General features: G+C 43.6%; 1 protein-coding gene across 3 annotated transcripts in view; it reads right to left on the bottom strand.

Moving 5' to 3' along the window:
* Nucleotides 1-17919, bottom strand: part of ESYT2 (extended synaptotagmin 2) — a 769824-nt gene that overhangs the window by 655824 nt on the left and 96081 nt on the right. The gene's annotated exons all lie outside the window — the stretch shown is intronic.

Here is a 17919-nt window from a genome sequence, read left to right as displayed (position 1 = left end):
CACGAGCGTCTGGAAAGCCCAGAGCGATTTCAAGAAGTCGTTTTCCTAAAGCAGCGCATGCGCGCTGCACTAGGCTTGACCTAAAAAAACTACTGAAAGTGGAAGTCAGGCAAGGGCTCTCAATACCTTTCAGTTGAAACACATCTTTACAGAGAACACTAATCTGCCAAGCGCATTCACAATCAGATAATAAGTGAATCTGAATGAAAGATAAAAAGGAGTGAGACAAAAAACACCCAATGAATAGTCAGTCAGCTGGAGAGCAATCCCCAAATTCCTACTCCTCCTTTATGATGGGCGCCTGTGTGCAGTCATTCTTTCTAGAACGTTCCTATTTAAAAACATGTGGTACCAGAGGCTAATTTGTGAGGGTTTGCAAATTACAAAATATTACGTGCAGCTAATTGCAGAGTATATTTGAGCAAGTATGAGTTACCTTAAATTCAATATTTGCACATAATTACACACTAATGAAAACAATTTTAATTAGAGATAAAAAATGTTGCTTCCTAATTGTCCCTCGTGTGTTAATTTCACATGAACCACAAAAAGTATTTTCTCCTGTATCACGTCCCGGACTGCAACTCGCTCAGGGGTAACAACATTCAACAGCCATTAAATTTCAACACACAAACTCAGCAGAACAGGAAAGGGGCACACGCCGACAAACACACACTACTCTCTGCTCCTTAGCTTGTTTGAACTCAATACACAATATGCACCGGCAAAGCCAATAGCTTTGACTTTAATGTGCAAAGCCATGCAAACTGCATTTGTTCATACCTGTGTTCAAAGACATGAGCACTTGAAACTGAGACACATTTCCTCTGCAGATGCTTGCTTTAGCTATGAGCGTCTTTCATTTACACTCATACTAACTTAAAGGGCTGCAGTCTCATTTCCAGCTAGGCTCTCTCGTGTGAACAAGTGGAGGTTATGGATCTGGTGCTCTATATGTACTAACGCCCAAGAACCTCCTGGGAATGGTGAAGGGTGCCAACTGACGCCAGCAAACTCCTGCACTCGTGCCCATGTCACCAGCTTCGCTGTTCTGTGGGCCTTAAAGAGCCCGTAACTGTCAATGATTGTACTGAAATGTCCACCTAACGGGAAAAAATGTAAACCTGTACTCCCCTAATTGTGTATTTCACGAGCGTGTACTCCCCTAATTGTGTATTTCACGAGCGGTGGATGGAGTGTGTGGTCGGTAATGCAAATAGGCCAGGGTATATCTCTGTTCCTTTGCCTGCATTGCACTTTCCCTTTCAGAAACCCTGCACTGGATCAAGATTCCCAGAAGCTAAATGGATGTGGGCCAAATGCAGATTCAAGCACATCGCTCTGTGAATGAAAGATGAGCTGGATTCAGACGACCTTAGACAGGTCTCTTACTGCAGAAAGTGAGGGCGGAGTGGGGTTTGATGTGTGTCCATAAGGGACTTTGCGCACCACAGTTCCCAATTTGCGCAGGTACAAATTCTCTCTAGGTGGCACAGATCTGGAAAAAGGGTTTGAGAATCAGGATGCAAGTTTAGTTTATCTGGTCAAAGCTCTATGAAAAGGGAACGATTCATGTAATTAATGGAAGATTGGGATTTCAATAGAGCTGTGCTGGACATCCCGCTTTTCTTTTGCGTCAATCTATGGTCCGCATAATAAAGGGGGCGTGAAATTCAAACAGATCAAGCCCACTCTTTTTGACCTTCACTAGCTTCAAGGGTTTTTCGGAACACAATATAAACTTGAACTTCAAGGCACCAGTGATGCAACAACTGGTTTTGTAAGCTTGTAAAGTCCATTTCTGGTGGTTCCATTATTAATCGGACACAGACTCTTTTCAGGGTGAGACAAATTTTCATACCAAACATCATCTGTACCCCTGACCTATCTCTAATACTCTCAACTGCTTGGGGATAGCCAGCTTCTGACAAACTGAAAGGTCTTTTCATATAACGTTGAAAAATATCAATTCACTTCAAACATATCCACATTATAGTGTTTTGGGAATTAATAAGCTTAATGATGCATGCTACTTCCCTGACAATTATATTTCACAGTGAATTTGCCTTAGTTTTTTTTACTAATAGTTCAAATGAGCTGTCAAGTTTGATATTTAGAGATCACATTTTATAAATCTAAAAAATAAGTACATGTATGTATTTCTGCACCACACAAGTTGTCTTTCGACATATAATTTTGTTATGTGGGCTGTATTCTAGATACCCTTTTCAGAGCAAGAGTACAAAGGAATCACAAAATGCCAATGATAAAACATATGCATGTGCGATCTAAAACTAGTGAATACCAAAATGTATGGGCTATCGTTTGAGATCCAAATAGACACTCTGCTGATCTCATTCTGTGCCTTCGGTTATCGCAAGTTATTCAAAGGTGGGTTACTCTCATCTAGGTAGTCAATCAGCTAAGATACGAAAGTCAATGTCATTGCAAAACTCAATTTAATGCTGAAAGAGAGTTCTAATTTTTTTAAATAAGGGTAGTAATAAACCCTTCATGTGCATACAGATAATCATGGATTCTTTTCATGTACACTTGATTTTTTGCAACATTTTACGGTTATGCTTGTCAGGTTAAAATGTGTTTTCAGATTTATTTTGATCTTACTTGCAATTGATTTAATATTCTAAAATATAGAAGAGGGATTTTGAAGGTTGATCTGACTAAGCATTTGTCAATCAGTTGTTGGCCCTGTAGGTGAATATACTGGAGAACATACAAGTAATAAAGGAGCATGACATGATAAATAAATGGAGGGAGGGGTGACTGATAAGGCGGGAACATTTTCTGGTTGGTTTAAATTGGTGAATTTGAATTTGTTTTAAAATACTGCCATTCTGGTCATGGCTGTTAAAAGAAATTGTCCCACATCAGTGTAATACATATCACAAAAACTCTGAGAGTCTGCATTTCACTCTAGCGTTAATTGATGTACTCCAGATTCTGTCCCAACAGGGTGTTTGGCTGTGTCAAAGGCGTGCGAAACTTCTTTAAAGTAGAAGCAGGAGCTTCCTTAAAGGAAAATGGGATGCATTTAAAAAGAAAAAAATGAAACGTTTAAGTTTCATTTTTGAAGAGCAGGCATTAGTTTCTTGGACCACTGCTTGCTCTTAAAAATATTTTTTCAACAATTCTCAAAAGGGCACCCCTTCCTATTTGCGAATGAGTTACCACCAATTTGCTAATGTTTTGCGACCGCATTTCGGTTGCAAAACATTCATACATACCAATACGAATCGGTATTTGGAAGGGATGCCCTAAACATGCCCCTTTCAAATACCGATTTTAAAACCACAAATTGCGATTTGGTAACAGGTTAGCGAATTGCAATCAGGGCTTTGTACATTTATTTTTATTAAACATTCATCGACATAAAGTATACAATACAGAGGAATCAAGTACATTTCAATCAGTGAAGGCAATAATAGACAGACTTTTGCATCAGTGCACTGTAAGTACAGTTTACGGGGGGGGGGGGATCGTCCGAATCAATGCTATGTGGCGGGTTGCAATTATACCCTCGGTAGGAGTTCCAGGGGTGCCATATTTTGGACCATTTTTTAGGGCAGCCCGGGCTGTATAAACAGTCTTTTCTCTATACATACACCAGTCTAGGTCTTCTTTCCAGGCCTCTACTTTAGGCGTTTGCGACGCTCCCCACAATTGTGCAATGTTCCGCTTTGCCAACATTAATCCCAATGTGACCCACTGCGTGTGAGGACTATTAGATCTGTAGGTTCCCATATGTTCAAGAGGCATCTACGTGCTTCCGGGTGGAGAACAAGCGTGAGCACTTCACATAGAATGTTGTGGATTTTGCGCCAATATGATTGTATGTAGTCGCATTCCCATAATATGTGTATAAATGTGCCTTCTTGACCGCATTTTTGCCTACAATCTCCTCTTTCAGGGCTTTGTACATTTGAAAACGCCTTTTTGCCTTTGCAAAGGGCCCGATTCTGCAAATAGGGCTGTTAGCAACCACAAAAAGGCTCTGTAGATATAGCCCATGGTCAGCAATCAGTACTACTAAAATCCAATAAATGCCTGGGTTTCTCACCCTATGGGTTATGGTTGTTTACTTCAATCAGGGCACAAGTCCTAAAAAAAGAAGTGGGGGACGCTGATGTCACGACAGGAAGTGACGTCACGAAAGGTGGCTTGCACCATTAGACTCATTGCCTCCCCTCGCTCATCCCTTAGATGCGATTGCATCAGAGAAGCCAGCGCGAGAGCAGCGTTCTGATTGAGCTCCGATCTCGCCCCAGAGAGGCCAAAGAGTGAATGCGTGGCTCCAGTTATCGAGCTCCGGGTAAAATAAGTGGGGGGGGGACGTCCACCCACGTGGTACCCCGACTGAGCCCTGACTTCAATGCTACCCAGAATTCCTGTTTACTTTTCAGAGTATCATTCATAGAATATCGTCCTTCCTCCCACTGGCATCTGTCACATCTTCATCCTTCACTCATTTCCCCAAGACCCCCATCACACCACCTTTATAAACAGGTTACATAAAAGTCGGACCCCCATCTGTTTCCTTTGCAACATCAGTAGGATAATGACGTTATCAGGCCTGTCGCAATAATACTTGGTTTCATCAATAAAGTGCAGACTAATTTAAAAGCCATTGCCTTCTTCCATACTGCAGCAGACACCGTGAAACCTACCGAAATCAAATTATGTTATATTATCATATGTATATATAGATCTTTCTACCTTGCGCCGATTTACACAAATTGAGCATTATAAAAAAAAATACAAGTCTTGCCAACCGTCGGCAAGAATATCCACGTGACCGCGACATACTTAGCAGCAGCTCCGCAGGCTCCCTGAAAAGCGAGCATGATTACAGTAAATGTCAGACATGTGACGGGTTGCTTCGTAACATCTCTGCATTACAATGGCTCCGGGATGAGGAAAATAAATTGCACCAGCGGTCGCCTTTCCCTGGAGGCTCCGCAGTGCCATGTGCCGGGCTGCGCTGGGAAATCAACAGCAAATGACACACATAATGTGCCATTATTTTGCTGGGCCGCTCCGGCACGGAGTAATGTGACAGGCCGCGGCGCTGCTGCGTCTGTGGCGCGCGGCCTGTGTCAGCGCTTCTGCGCCATCGATCACTGAGGCTTCCAGAGTCAGCTGCGCCAGCTGCACGCGCACCCACCGCGAGACCACCGTGACAAGGAGCCCTGCGGTGCAAAGGTCCAGGGAAGGACCACATATCCCCGATCGGCTATGAGCACAACTAGGGCTTTAAGTAGGATGAAAATAAGTGAGGAGTCCCCGAAAGTGGTGGGGGCCTATATAATTAAGTGGCTTAAGCTAACCATACCCACACATTTGAACAGAATCACAACTGCAAGTGACCAGGGCGGTTTGCAGAGAGGCCAAGAAAAGGATGGCCACCTGTTCTGAACACCTTTTGCCCACTGGCACAGAAAGTAACTCAAACTGCCTTCTGCCACAACTCAATTGTGCCCAGTTATAAACACCTGGATGCGAGCCAATTAAAATTATTCACTAGGTGAGAGTAATATGCTGCGTGAACAAAAACCCTAACACCACACCCTAGAAAATGCAAACACTCATAGGTCATGCAAGATTAAGTAAACTCAGCCGACTTCTTAAACTGGTCACCAGTGGCAACTACGGACAGTGTCCAGCAGCGCCAGCTTCTCACTATCGAACCCTCCACTAACTTTCATACCAGCAGCCGCTGCGCTGCCTCCTTGCTTGTCACACTACCCAGTAATTCCAATGCCTCACAATGACAACCAGTGCAAGTGCCTCGTATGACTAACCATTCAGTGCCTCACACTGTTTACTAATAGTTCCCGCACACTGTTCACCAAGACGGGCTTCTCACACCGCCAACTTATTTTTCAGCACCTCAGTAGCACCTCCATTCATTGTGTTGAAGTGCTGTCTCCTCACACTACATGTCTGAGTACCTTAGCCACTGTCCCAGCCTCATCTAGTCTGGAGGGTAAAGAGCCCCTTTCCACAGCTTGAAACTCACAGTGGTTATAGAGGACCAGAGTCTTTGTTCCTTAGGTCCACATGCAGCAGATCGGAGAAATCTACATTCTCAACAAATAGGGAGAAGTAAAAACAAAAAAAAAACGATCCAGCAAATTAACTGCTTCAGACACTGAGTAACAGTGTAGCAAGCGTCTCCAATCAGAGCCCAATAAAGTCGACCAAAAAGTCCAAGCTAAACCACACAGGGCCGAAACCGTGGCGCCGAAACCAGAAGTTCACCTCCAAGAAGCTAGTTCTCAAATCAGTGATTCGCTCTAATACATCTGAGACAAAACATTCACAAAGCACATAAACAAGCACAGAAGTGACTTCGAAGCACACTCACACATCACACTAGGATTTAACAGGCACAAGCCAAACAAAACAGTCACTTAGGGAGTGTGGAGGATCACACAGTGCCAGCCAATCTGCACCCTTCACTAAACCATCCACGGAGAAAATCACTTCTCATTACATTCTTGTACTTGTTTGACAGATCCTGTCCTACAGGGCACTAAACTTGAAAAAAAAAGAAAAACGTTACATTGCATGTCACAAAACACATTCGGTTTTACGTTAACAATTTCATTTTTCAGTATGGTTAAAAACATGCATGCATCTTCAGGTAGAATAGTGGAAAGGTATTAAAAAAAAGTTATCACAAGAAGAGGACTTTGCTAAATGATAAGAAGATCTGAAATCTATTTCGCATATCAAGCAGCCACACATGTAGCACTTCTTCCCACCAGTTAGCGTGACTGTTTATAGCAACCACATTATACAATGGTGCAAACTGTAATTATAATTATATAGCGCTTACTACCCCTGATGAGGCATCTAAGCGCTTTTTCAGCGAGTAGCATGCTACTCTGGAACGCATAAATGATTAGTGGTGAATTAGTATAGTGAAATATGAAAGTAATTTGAGTGGTGGATATGTTAGTCAGTTATTTGGATTGAGAAGGATGGTGGAGGGATAGAAGAGGAAACAAGGTTTGCATTTATACAGCACTTGATACCCATGTTGGGGTGTTGAAGCGCTTTTTCAGAGAGTAGCACGCTACTTACTGCGGAACCCATAAAGGATTAGTGGTGGATTAGTGTAGTGAAATATGAAAATAATATGAGTGGTGGATATGTTAGTCAGTTATTTGGATTGAGAAGGATAGTGAATGTGCATATTGCAGTATCACCTTACACCTACAGACCTGGTGGTCAACTGATTAAATATATCAGCAATAGACTGGCCTACTATTTGATTTTTAATTGCTCAGTTTGCCTTCGTCAGCTTCCATTTGTTGCAGCAAGGCTAACACCAGATCTAGAATGTGGCAGTGGGGCTGGCATAAAGGACACAAGATGGCATCGGAAGCAGCCATCTCAGCTGAGCCCAGTCATGAGTCTGTTGAAGAGTACCTTAGAAGAGGTAGGTTCAAAGGAGTATTTTGCCTGGGGTGTAGCGCGAGAGAGTTGTTTGACTCCTCTGCAAGGCGTCCACAGACATCGGCTTCAGCCGGTCAGTGACTGCACCCACATGCAAGTGGATGTCGGGGTGGTCCATAGGACCCCCTTTCTCCCCTCCAGAGGGCTGCTCTCACGGGGCGCACTGTGAGTGCGCACCCTGAGAGTTTCTTTGCCTCTGCGCCTGCAATACGGCGCGGACGCAGAGGCACAGGAATTCCCTCCTTTGCATAGGGCATGCCCCTAAAAAAATGAAAGAACACCCCTGCTGAAGGTTGCGCTGATGCTCTAAGAGCGCTAGCGCGGTCAGTATTACTGAAGGACACACACAAGCGTCTGAAACCCCCTTCTGTAATCACAAAGTGCCCCGGGGGCACGCAAAGCAGGCGCAAAACGTCCGTTGCACCCTCGTGGCACTTACTGTAATACGGCCCAAGATGTTAAAAAAATTCCACTGCCTTCCTTCTGATCTGTCTTTTGCCGGTTGGTGCTTTAACAAGGTCCTCCAACCGCTGGTTGCCAACATAAGAACCAGAAATGTCTGCTGCATCATCTACTTAGACAACACTCTTTTTTATACATCAATCTCTCTTTCTTGTCAACTAGGATTGACAATCCCCATTTGCCAGAATCTGGCTTTATTGATCAACTTCAAGAAGTCCTCTTGCACTCCCCTCCAAGAACAGACTTCCTGGGCTTCACCATGGACATGATCTTTTGCACATTCAAATATCCATACAAAAAATGTAGCCTTTTCAGATGGGAATTTAGGTTTGCCTTATCAATCCCTGCCTCCTCCCCCCTCTGTGATCCCTAGTACTCTTTAATGGTCTCCTCGCAGCCTTTATTTAAGTTTAAGTAATGTGTTCAGCCTCACTGCAATAGTGGGCCATTAATTGTAGGAAAACTCACCAACTCCATCAGGGCCTTTCCTACTCAAGACCAAACACAATAAGGAGCTCTAGGGGCAGAGAACAGGTCATCCCGCACTCAAATACTTATACACAACAAAGGACCTGTTCACAGGGTGATTATAATACTCGAATCCCTAATTCACTTGTTGTCATACATTTAGACAAATCTATTAAACCAGAGGTTATATATATACCATCTGTACTGGTAGGGATTGCATCACCAAATTTTAGAAGCATTAAAATCTGTCTGTTGAGTTGGTAACCCGTGTCTCCCGACTTCCCTTCGTGTAGTGAGCTATAACTAAAACACAAAGAAGCGTGAGAAAAATGTGAGAAAGGATTGGTGGTGCCTCATGGTAGTAACACCAAGGGGGTGAGCAGGAAGGTACTCGCCTGCTACCTCAGGTTCTCATCATCAGCTACCTACTCAAACCGGGTCACCCTAGACAACCAGTCTTGTTTGGCTCCAATGGTGACTCCTAAATTTAGGAGACTTGATGGCAAAGCCATCTTCGTTTTTTCCCCAGATTTGATTCATTCCAATCAGAGCAGGTTTTGTTGGGGCACCGCCCCTGGGCCCGTAGCTACTGTAGGTCTTTGGTTCCCGGCCGAAAGGAATCTTTACATCAACGCCCTACAACTACTCTCAGAAACCTCTGCCATAAGGAGCCTCACTAAAAACCGATTCCACTGTTGTATTGTGCTCCGCATGGACAATATTTCAGCAATAAGATACGTCAACAAGCAGGGTGACACAAAGGCGAAGACCTAAATGGACCGCTCACAAGATTAATGGGGACACTGTGCTCACTTCTCAGTGATCGTGGAGCATCTTCCTGGTCTTTCCAATTCTGCTGTGGACTAGTTCTCCAAACATCCCAGAGTTCAGCTATTGGATGTTGGACCCCGCCATTGTTCACTCCCTGTCCAATATCTGATATCTGGGGGCTCCTAAAAATAAATATTTGTGCCTATTTTACTACCTCATTGTAATGGAATACAAATGCATGGGAACCATCTCCTTTGTGTCAATTCAACTTCTATTTAGCATATTTTTAGGGGAATAATGTATAATGCAACTGTACAGCTGTGTGTCATCCAGCGATTGCTGTGCTTAACATTAGGATTGTCAGAGGCTCAACGTACAATTTGAAGAGTGTGGAGTTGATTAAAGATTTCTAAAGAACTACATAAGGTATTGAAAAAAGGTTGAATCAGGAGTCCACCATTTTGATAGGCTGGAGTAGTGATGCTGGAATGACATGTTTGCCCATGGATGCCTTTGCCTTGATCATGAGGACAGGCTGGTCGATTGCGAAAGGCTGAGAGGTCAAGTTGAACATGGAGACACGTGACACTGAGCATTACACTGAGCATGTCATTGACAACCTGCAGCAGGTATGCTTCTATGTTTGAACAGGGGTAAAGGTCAACCGGCTATTTCACAATCATTCTTTTACTGGAAATGTGCTTACACCAGCCCTTGCTATACTGAGTGCGTGTGGTGAGTACGTTCAAATGTCTCTGCTCCTCAGCCTTGCCTTCCAGGGATCTTCCTTGTATCCACTTTGGTCCAACCAGCCCTGCTCAGAGGAGACATATGTTTCAAAAATTTTTGCTTGGAACAGTAGGTTTATGGTAAGGACTTGAATGGTCAACATTGGATGGGTCTATTGAAGGGTTGTGAGCAATTAGTTACCCAGTCCACCTTAAGGCTGAATGGGAAGACTTCCTAAGAGAGTGATAGATTCATCATGTTAAGCCAAACCGATAAGAATGAAAGAATGGCAGAGAGTAGCATTATTTGGATATAAATAGTCGAAGATAGCATCTAGAAAGCAGTTTTTTTTTTGTAGGTCAACTTCTAATATCATGGCTCCAATACAGTGATCATCTATGCCAGAGCCAGAAGCCCCACACAATAACAAATGAAAGATTAACCTATTAAGATGGTGGTACCCCATGAGCAATATATAGCTTAATGGAAGGAAGATTTTATAGGCTGTGCTGTTTAGAAGAACAAGTTACTTACCTTTTGTAACACCTTTTCTCGTAGATACTTGGTGATGCACAAATGACAGTCACTGAAATCCGATTTCGATACATTATCTTTTGTGTGCATTATAAAGTTGTATCAGTAAAACTGTGTCTGTGCACATTTAGTGGCCATTTCAATGGAAAATGTGTTGTCCGTAAATGTCAGTGCGCTACCACACGATGCTTTAGTTCCAGTAAAAAAAATCCCACATCATATTCAGTAAAGCTAGATGACTTGCAAAAGTTTGTTCTAAAAATTGGGTGGTAGTTCTTAAACATTTGGGAAGCACTGTTCTAAGGTAAGGAATCTGTGGTTAGAAGTCTCTTCCAGAAAGAAAATTCCAAAAAAGTGGCAGTATACACCAGCCAGAAAAGAATAAGCATTAGCAAAGCCTATAGGTCTTGTCTATGCAAGAGCTGTTGGCTTTGCCAATTTGATTTAGCCATATTGTACACCAGCATGGCTACTGTTCAGCACGGCTAAAAGTTTGTGGTGTAGAGGAGAGTGGCATGGAGTGGAGTCGTGTAGACTGGAGTAAAGTGTTGGAGAGAGGAGTGTCGTAGAGTGAAGTTTCCTGAATTGAAGTGGAGTGTCATGGAGTAGAGGGGCATAGAATGAGGGAGTAGAGAGGAAAGGCATAGAGTGGAAGGGCATAGAGTCGAGTGGAAGGGTGTAGAGAGGAGTGGCGTGTTATAGAGTGGCACAGAGTGAAGTAACGTAGATTGGAGGGGTGCAGAGTGGCATAACATAGATGGAGTTAAGTTCAGAGTGAAGTGACGCTGTGTAAAGTGGAGTAAAGCGTCACAGAGTCAAGTGGTGTACAGTGATGTCACGTACAGTGGTATAGAGTGTCGTGGAGTGTCAAGAGTGCGGTGCATAGAGTAGAGTGGCGTGGAGTAGAGTGTTGTGGATTGCAGGATCGTGGAATGTAGAGTCGTGTAGTAGAGTGACAAAGTGAAGAGGCGTAGCGTAGAGTAGAATGTCGTAGAGTTAAATTGAGTGGGGTACAGTGGAATGGGGTGGAGTGTCGTGGACTACAGTAGAGTGTCAGAGTAGAGCGGCGTGGCCAAGAATGCAGTGGTATAGAGTGGCATAGCAAGGCGTGGAGTTGAGTAGAGTGGCATAGAGTGGAGTGGGTGGCATGGAGTTTGTGACATGGAGGCGAGTGGCATGGAATACATTAGAGTGTCATGTCGTAGAGTGGAGGAGCGCAGAGTAGTGTAGAGTAGAGTAGAGTACAGGGAAGTGGAGTGTCGTGGAGTGACAGAATGGAGGGCCGTAGCGTGGCATAGTATAGAGTGGAGTAAAGTGTTGCAGAGTGTAATAAAATGGAGTGGCATGGAGTATTGTAAAGTGGAGTGTCGTAGTGTTGAGTGTCGTGGAGTGTCATAAAGTGGATTGGCCCAGAGTAAAGTGTCACAGAGTGGAGTGGGGTGAAGTGGTGTAGAGTGGAGTGGCGTAGTGTGGAGTAGAGTGGAATGGAGTAGAATGTCAGAGTGGAGTATTGTGGAGTGGAGTGACGCAAAGTGGAGTGGCGTGACGCAAAGTGGAGTGGCGTGATGCAAAGTGGAGTGGCGTAGAGTAGAGTGGTGTAGAATGTTGTATCATAGACTGGAGGGGCATAGAGTGCCGTGAAGTGTCGGTATAGAGTGATGTAGAGAGAAGTGGCATATAGTGTAGTAAAATGGCATACAGTGGATTGATGAAGAGTAGAGTGGCAAAGGACAGAGTGGAGTAAAGTGTCAGAGGGGAGTAGAGTTTCTTAGAGTGGAATGGCGCAGCATAGAGTGGAATATCGTAGAGTGGAGTAAAGTGCCAAAGTGGAGGAGCGTAGCATGAAGTGGCGTAGCATGAAGCGGCATAGCATGGAGTGGCACAGAAGTGGCATAGCATGGAGTGGCACACAGTTGAATAAAGTGTCGTAGAGTGGAGTTGAAAAAAGTGGCGGAGTTGAATGGCGTGGAGTGGTGTAGAATGAAGTGGACTGGAGTGGCATAGAGTAGAGTGTGAGTGTGGAGTGGAGTTGAGTGGAGTGTTGTAGTTTGGAGTGGTGTAAAGTGGAAAGGAGTAGAGTGGCCTAGTGTCATGGAGTGGAGTGGCATATAGTGGAGTAAAGTAGAATAGCGTAGAGTATCGCGGAGTGGTATGGAGTAGAGTAAAGTAGAATGGCGTAGAGTAGAGTGTCAGAGTGGAGTAGAGTAGAGTGGCATGGAGTAGAGTGTAGTAAAGTGTCAGAGTGGAAAGTCGCAGAGTGGCATAGAATAGGGTGAAATGGGGTGGAGTAGCGTAGAGTGGAGTAGAGTGGACTGAAGTGCAGTAGCGCAGTGAGGACTAGAGTGTTGTAGTGTGGAGTATGCATGGTGTGGAAGCGCACTGTCATAATAGACAACACATTTTCAAATTAAATGACCATTGTATTTGCACAGACATACAGTTTTATTGATAAAACTATACAGAGCTCAAACAATATTGTGTGTAAAAGGCATCACCAGGTGTTGTGATTTATTTTACCGTATTAAAATATTTGTTTACACCTCACTTAAGAATTACAAAAATGTGCTTCACTTGTGCTTTCCTAATTCTGAAATACTTGCACAGTTCCTTTACAGACATTTAAATGTTGTTGTGTTCTAGAAAAAACAACATCCGTTCCTCTGACATGGGTACCCAGCAGGATTGTCATATAAATCTTCTCAATTTGGAGTCAGAGAATGAAAACTAAACACCAAGCTCCCTTGGAAGATAAAGCCTGACATTTGATCTCGGGCTTTAAATTTACAGCAAATAGGACACGATAAGAACGAAATTTAAAGCGAGCACTTGTGGAGGAATACACGGAGCGATCGTGAACAGGCTTTTCTTCACGTGAGAAACAAAGATATGCTGGGCAGCCTAAAACAAAGCCAGCAAAGAGAAAGCCAGGAAACTGAGCTACAAACCATAAAACAAATGGCAAGCAATGGGCGAAATGAAAACGTTTGTTGGAGGTATTTGTGATGTTGTGCGACACCAGTTAGTATTTCTGCTGGGCACATCAGTGTACTAATCTGTGTATTGCTAGCTAGCAGGAAGCAGAAATTCCTCTCCGTCTTAAAATGTTCAAGGTACCAAGCCATTAAAGCTAATTTCAAAACCGCTTAAAACCAACATTATGAATTAGTAGGGACCTCCTATTATGAGCAAGCGGCGCTCGTGCAGTGTAAATCAAAAGCTTTGCCCTTTTCCTCCACGGTAATTATTAAAAGAAAATTCAAAATACTTCCAGACTTTGAAATCACTTGCTGATAATCCCTAAACTAATATGATTCGAAAGATTAAAGTATAACCTGTTATAATCTTTAATTATAGAGAACCGATCCTTGGTAATGCCATGAATATGTAAATGGAGCTTTGCTTGCAATAGGGAGCTTTAACGTCACTTACATTTAATCTCCCTGCATTTAGTAGTTCACACATTGGAAATTAATGTGCCAGCTTCATAGACGCAGGATTTCAGGCCAGACCAAAATTTCAACAAAGGATGTTTAATCATTTTTATTTCCAATAAATAATTTGAAAAACAGAAGCAATGTTCTAAGACTTTTCTATTTCACTGGAAATTTAAACAAGCATTTACAATGCAATGGTCTCGGCAATATTATAGGTAGAGCTATTGGTATTGCTCATTATTTTTTTATCATTATTGTATCCCTAAATAAATGGCATTGTCATTTCTATTGGCATTAGATTTTTTTTTTTGCATATGTGATACCTATTGCATTAGCAGAGAGAGAGTGAGGTAGTGAGATAGAGAGAGTGAGGTATTGAAATAGAGAGTGAGGTAGTGAGAGAGAGTGTGAGGTAGATAGAGAGTGAGGTAGTGAGATAGAGAGTGAGGTAGATAGAGAGTCGAAAAAGAAACAGCATAGTTGGGAGTTCTCTTTAATAATACGAATCGATTTCTAGCCAAATTAACCCTTTTTGCAACATTAATCAATGTTCTAATAATGTATACTTTGCAGTGTGTATGCAGTTCTGGGATGAAAGTTAATAGCTCACCATTCTATATTAGGACTTTAAGTTATAAATGGTAAGTAACAGAAGGATGTCTCTTTTGAAAGCAGTAATCTGTTTACATCATATGCACCCTGTAATCTACTTAGTACACGTTCTATTAACCCTCTGCACTAACTTCATATGAGTCAAAACCTCAACTATACAAAATGCTGCTCGCTCTCCTGGAAGATAATTAATCACACGAGTTTTCTCGACATTTATGTGAGGCCTGGTAAATGCCGGCGGAAAGAAACGCTGCAGCAGGTGCTCTTGGGGCTGTCTAGTCTCGTGGACGGGCCATGCGCCTTGTTCCAGAGCCCAGCGTTCCGTGCTCAGCCATTACGGAGAGACGGTTTCCCTGATGTGCTGGTCGGGTTTGCTCCAGCTCCTATCTTGAATAAACGTATCCCGATAACTGCACCGACATCGGCTTCATTATTTATTTCATTTTGGCGACAATTGTTATCAATGGAGCAACCCGCCAGCAAGTGAACCCACGCCACGCAAGAGAGGATCGACCCCTGCTTACCAGGATGTATGTATGTATAGCAGCTGTCAACTCGGGCAAGGTACGTGACGAGTTCCCGCTACGCAAATATCCTGCTTCTACTGCTTACTTCCGTGCAAAGCCTTTCTAATGTCTGGGCGGTGATTAGCAGAAACCCGCTTCGCTTAAAGCGGCAAGGGGCACTTTGACTTAAAGTTAACGGGGCGATCCCAAGTCTTCCGGGGGAACATTGATATTGGCATTACTGATTTGAATTAGCACTTCACACAACAAGCGCATACCTCCTTGCAGAGCTATTTGTTGCTACGAGAAAACTATAGCTCATCCACTTAAAGTGGCAACAGTTTCTGGGTCCCACCTTCAACGACCCTTAAAGTAACTGTTTCAGTTAAAGCAGCAACGGCAATTCTGGGCACCACTTTCAACTCCTTAATATTGAAAACTGCTGGGGAGCCTCAGTTAGGCTACACTGGCACGGACACCTTAGGATCCTATGCGGCTCGGGCAGGGGGGACGAGACCAGAGCAGCAGCCAACACGGGAGCCAAAAGCAGGGGGAGAGGACGCCATGAACACCGCCGCCTTTCTCCGAGGCAAAGCAGAAATGCCTCGGAGAAACGCAGCGGCGTTTTCAGATTCGGGGGCGTGTTTCTTTTTCTCTCCTCTTGCCATTGGCTGGAGGAGAGAAAAACACGCCTGAGAAAGGGCGTGGCTAAAAAGTGGAAAGAACTACACGGAACACGCCCCCGAATCTGAAAAAGACGGAGCCTATTTGGAGGGACGGCTCTCTCCTCCAATGGCTGGCCTCCGTTTAGGAAGCCAGCCAATGGAGGAGAGCCAAAAAGAGAGGCGGGCTAAAGAGCCACTCTCAGAAACATTAAATCTCCGACTTCTGGTTCTGCCTTCGGCAGACCGGACGGTCCTCGACCTAAAAAGTAAACCCACTGAAAGCCAAAATTTGAGTTGTCATATTGTCATATGCAAATAAAGTAGCAATGGTTCGGGATGAAAGGATCAAAAACAGTTTCCCAGTTCGAGAAACCTGATGCAAGCCTGCAAGAAGAACGCGTTGAAATGTGCATGCTATGGCTATTACTAAGTCTCAAGAGAAAAAGTATATATTCTTGCTTTACCACCCTACAAAATCCTACCACTTATCTATAACTCCTAAGAGGCTGTGCAGATACTGCCAGAATGTGAGCAAGCCATATCTGCATCCGTTTTAGCACTAGCAAATGTGAGCTAGCCATATTTACATCCATTTCAGCACTAGCAAATGTGAGCTAGCCATATCTGCATCCGTTTCAGCACTAGCAAATGTGAGCTAGCCATATCCGCATCGGTTTCAGCACTAGCAAATGTGATCTAACCATATTTGCATCCGTTTCAGCACTAGCAAATGTGAGCTAACCATATTTGCATCCGTTTCAGCACTAGCAAACGTGAGCTAGCCATATTTGCATCCGTTTCAGCACTAGCAAATGTGAGCTAGCCATATCTGCATCCCTTTCAGCACTATCAAATGTGAGCTAGCCATATTTGCATCCGTTTCAGCACTAGCAAATGTGAGCTAGCCATATCTGCATCCCTTTCAGCACTATCAAATGTGAGCTAGCCATATTTGCATCCGCTTCAGCACTTGTTTAAAGCTGCACTCTTATCGCTCATGCTTACCACTAAAGGCCGCAAATCTGCAAAAGAAAATACTAAACACTACAAGCAAAACAGGTGAAAATACTGTTTGTGCCCACTACACCCCATTTGTGTACGCATGTGTTAACTGGGCTGCACAAATGTAATTGGTGAAAAGGGAAATTTGGCACCCAGTGTTATGAATGCACAAGTCTACATTGTCTCATTAGTGTAAAAAACGCGGTTATTAAAAATGCATCTTCCTCATCTGCATGACGCAGGTCTTATCTCTTTCCAAATATGTAACATGGAATTAGATACTTAAATCTTTTGTTTAACCTTTTTTAGGTCTGCCGTTAGCCCCAACCTTTTGCTTTTACTAAAATTATATGTATAATATACTTAGAATAGCTATCAGCCAGCACTCCTCATCCCCTGATCTGTTTTTGTGTCAGTCACTTTTTGTTCTGCCCACTGCAGTATCCAAAAAGAACAGATGATGGATGGATGGAAAGCTGAACAATCCTTTCACCCCCAGTCACAGATCTAGGTTTAATCCAGTGTTTTTTGCTCAGCACGCGACCCCTGTTTGGACTCAGACATATGCAAATCAGTCTTGACGCTGCTCCCCATGGGAATAATCCAGCCTGAACAGCCAGGCCAGGTCCTCCATGGACCGCAAACAAGCATCCTTGGACCGGTTTCGAGGTATGACTGCTCATCATCCAGGCTAGCTTTAATCCAGTGGTACAGTGAGCATGGGACCCACATCTGGGCATACCCTTCCAATTTAGGGCGACAAAAGCAAAAGACGAGATGATGGATGGAATGTTAAACAAACCAAAAATTCATACCCCAGTCACAGATCTGGGTTTAATCCATTGGTTTTTTTTTGCTCACCACGCCAATCCAGTTTGGAACTAGCCATATGCAAATCAGTCTTGCCCCTGCTCCCCACAGGAACAGTCCAGCCTGAACTGCTAGGCCAGGTCTGCCTGGACCGGAAACAACCATCCAGCATGAAGTATTGAGTGTGGAAACGGGTCAGCCCACTTCAGCAATTCGCTAACTTCACTGGGAGTAACAGCATTCTGCTCTTCCATATGGAGCACATCCAACTTCATTGCCAGAGACTACTATGGCAACATGTGCTTTTTTAGATCAAAAATATTTCTGCTTTCAGACAACTTTTTAAAATATTAGAGAGTGCACAGCAACTCCACCAACAATAAAGTTTTACAAAGATCATGACAAAACAAAATAAGCATTGGCAAAGCAAAAAGGCTGGCAGCC

Source organism: Triturus cristatus, chromosome 10 (genome assembly GCF_964204655.1).
Source record: "Triturus cristatus chromosome 10, aTriCri1.1, whole genome shotgun sequence".
Classification (NCBI taxonomy): Eukaryota; Metazoa; Chordata; class Amphibia; order Caudata; family Salamandridae; genus Triturus; species Triturus cristatus.
The sequence above is the reverse complement of the archived record's forward strand: the minus strand, read 5'-3'. Positions and strand labels throughout refer to the sequence as shown.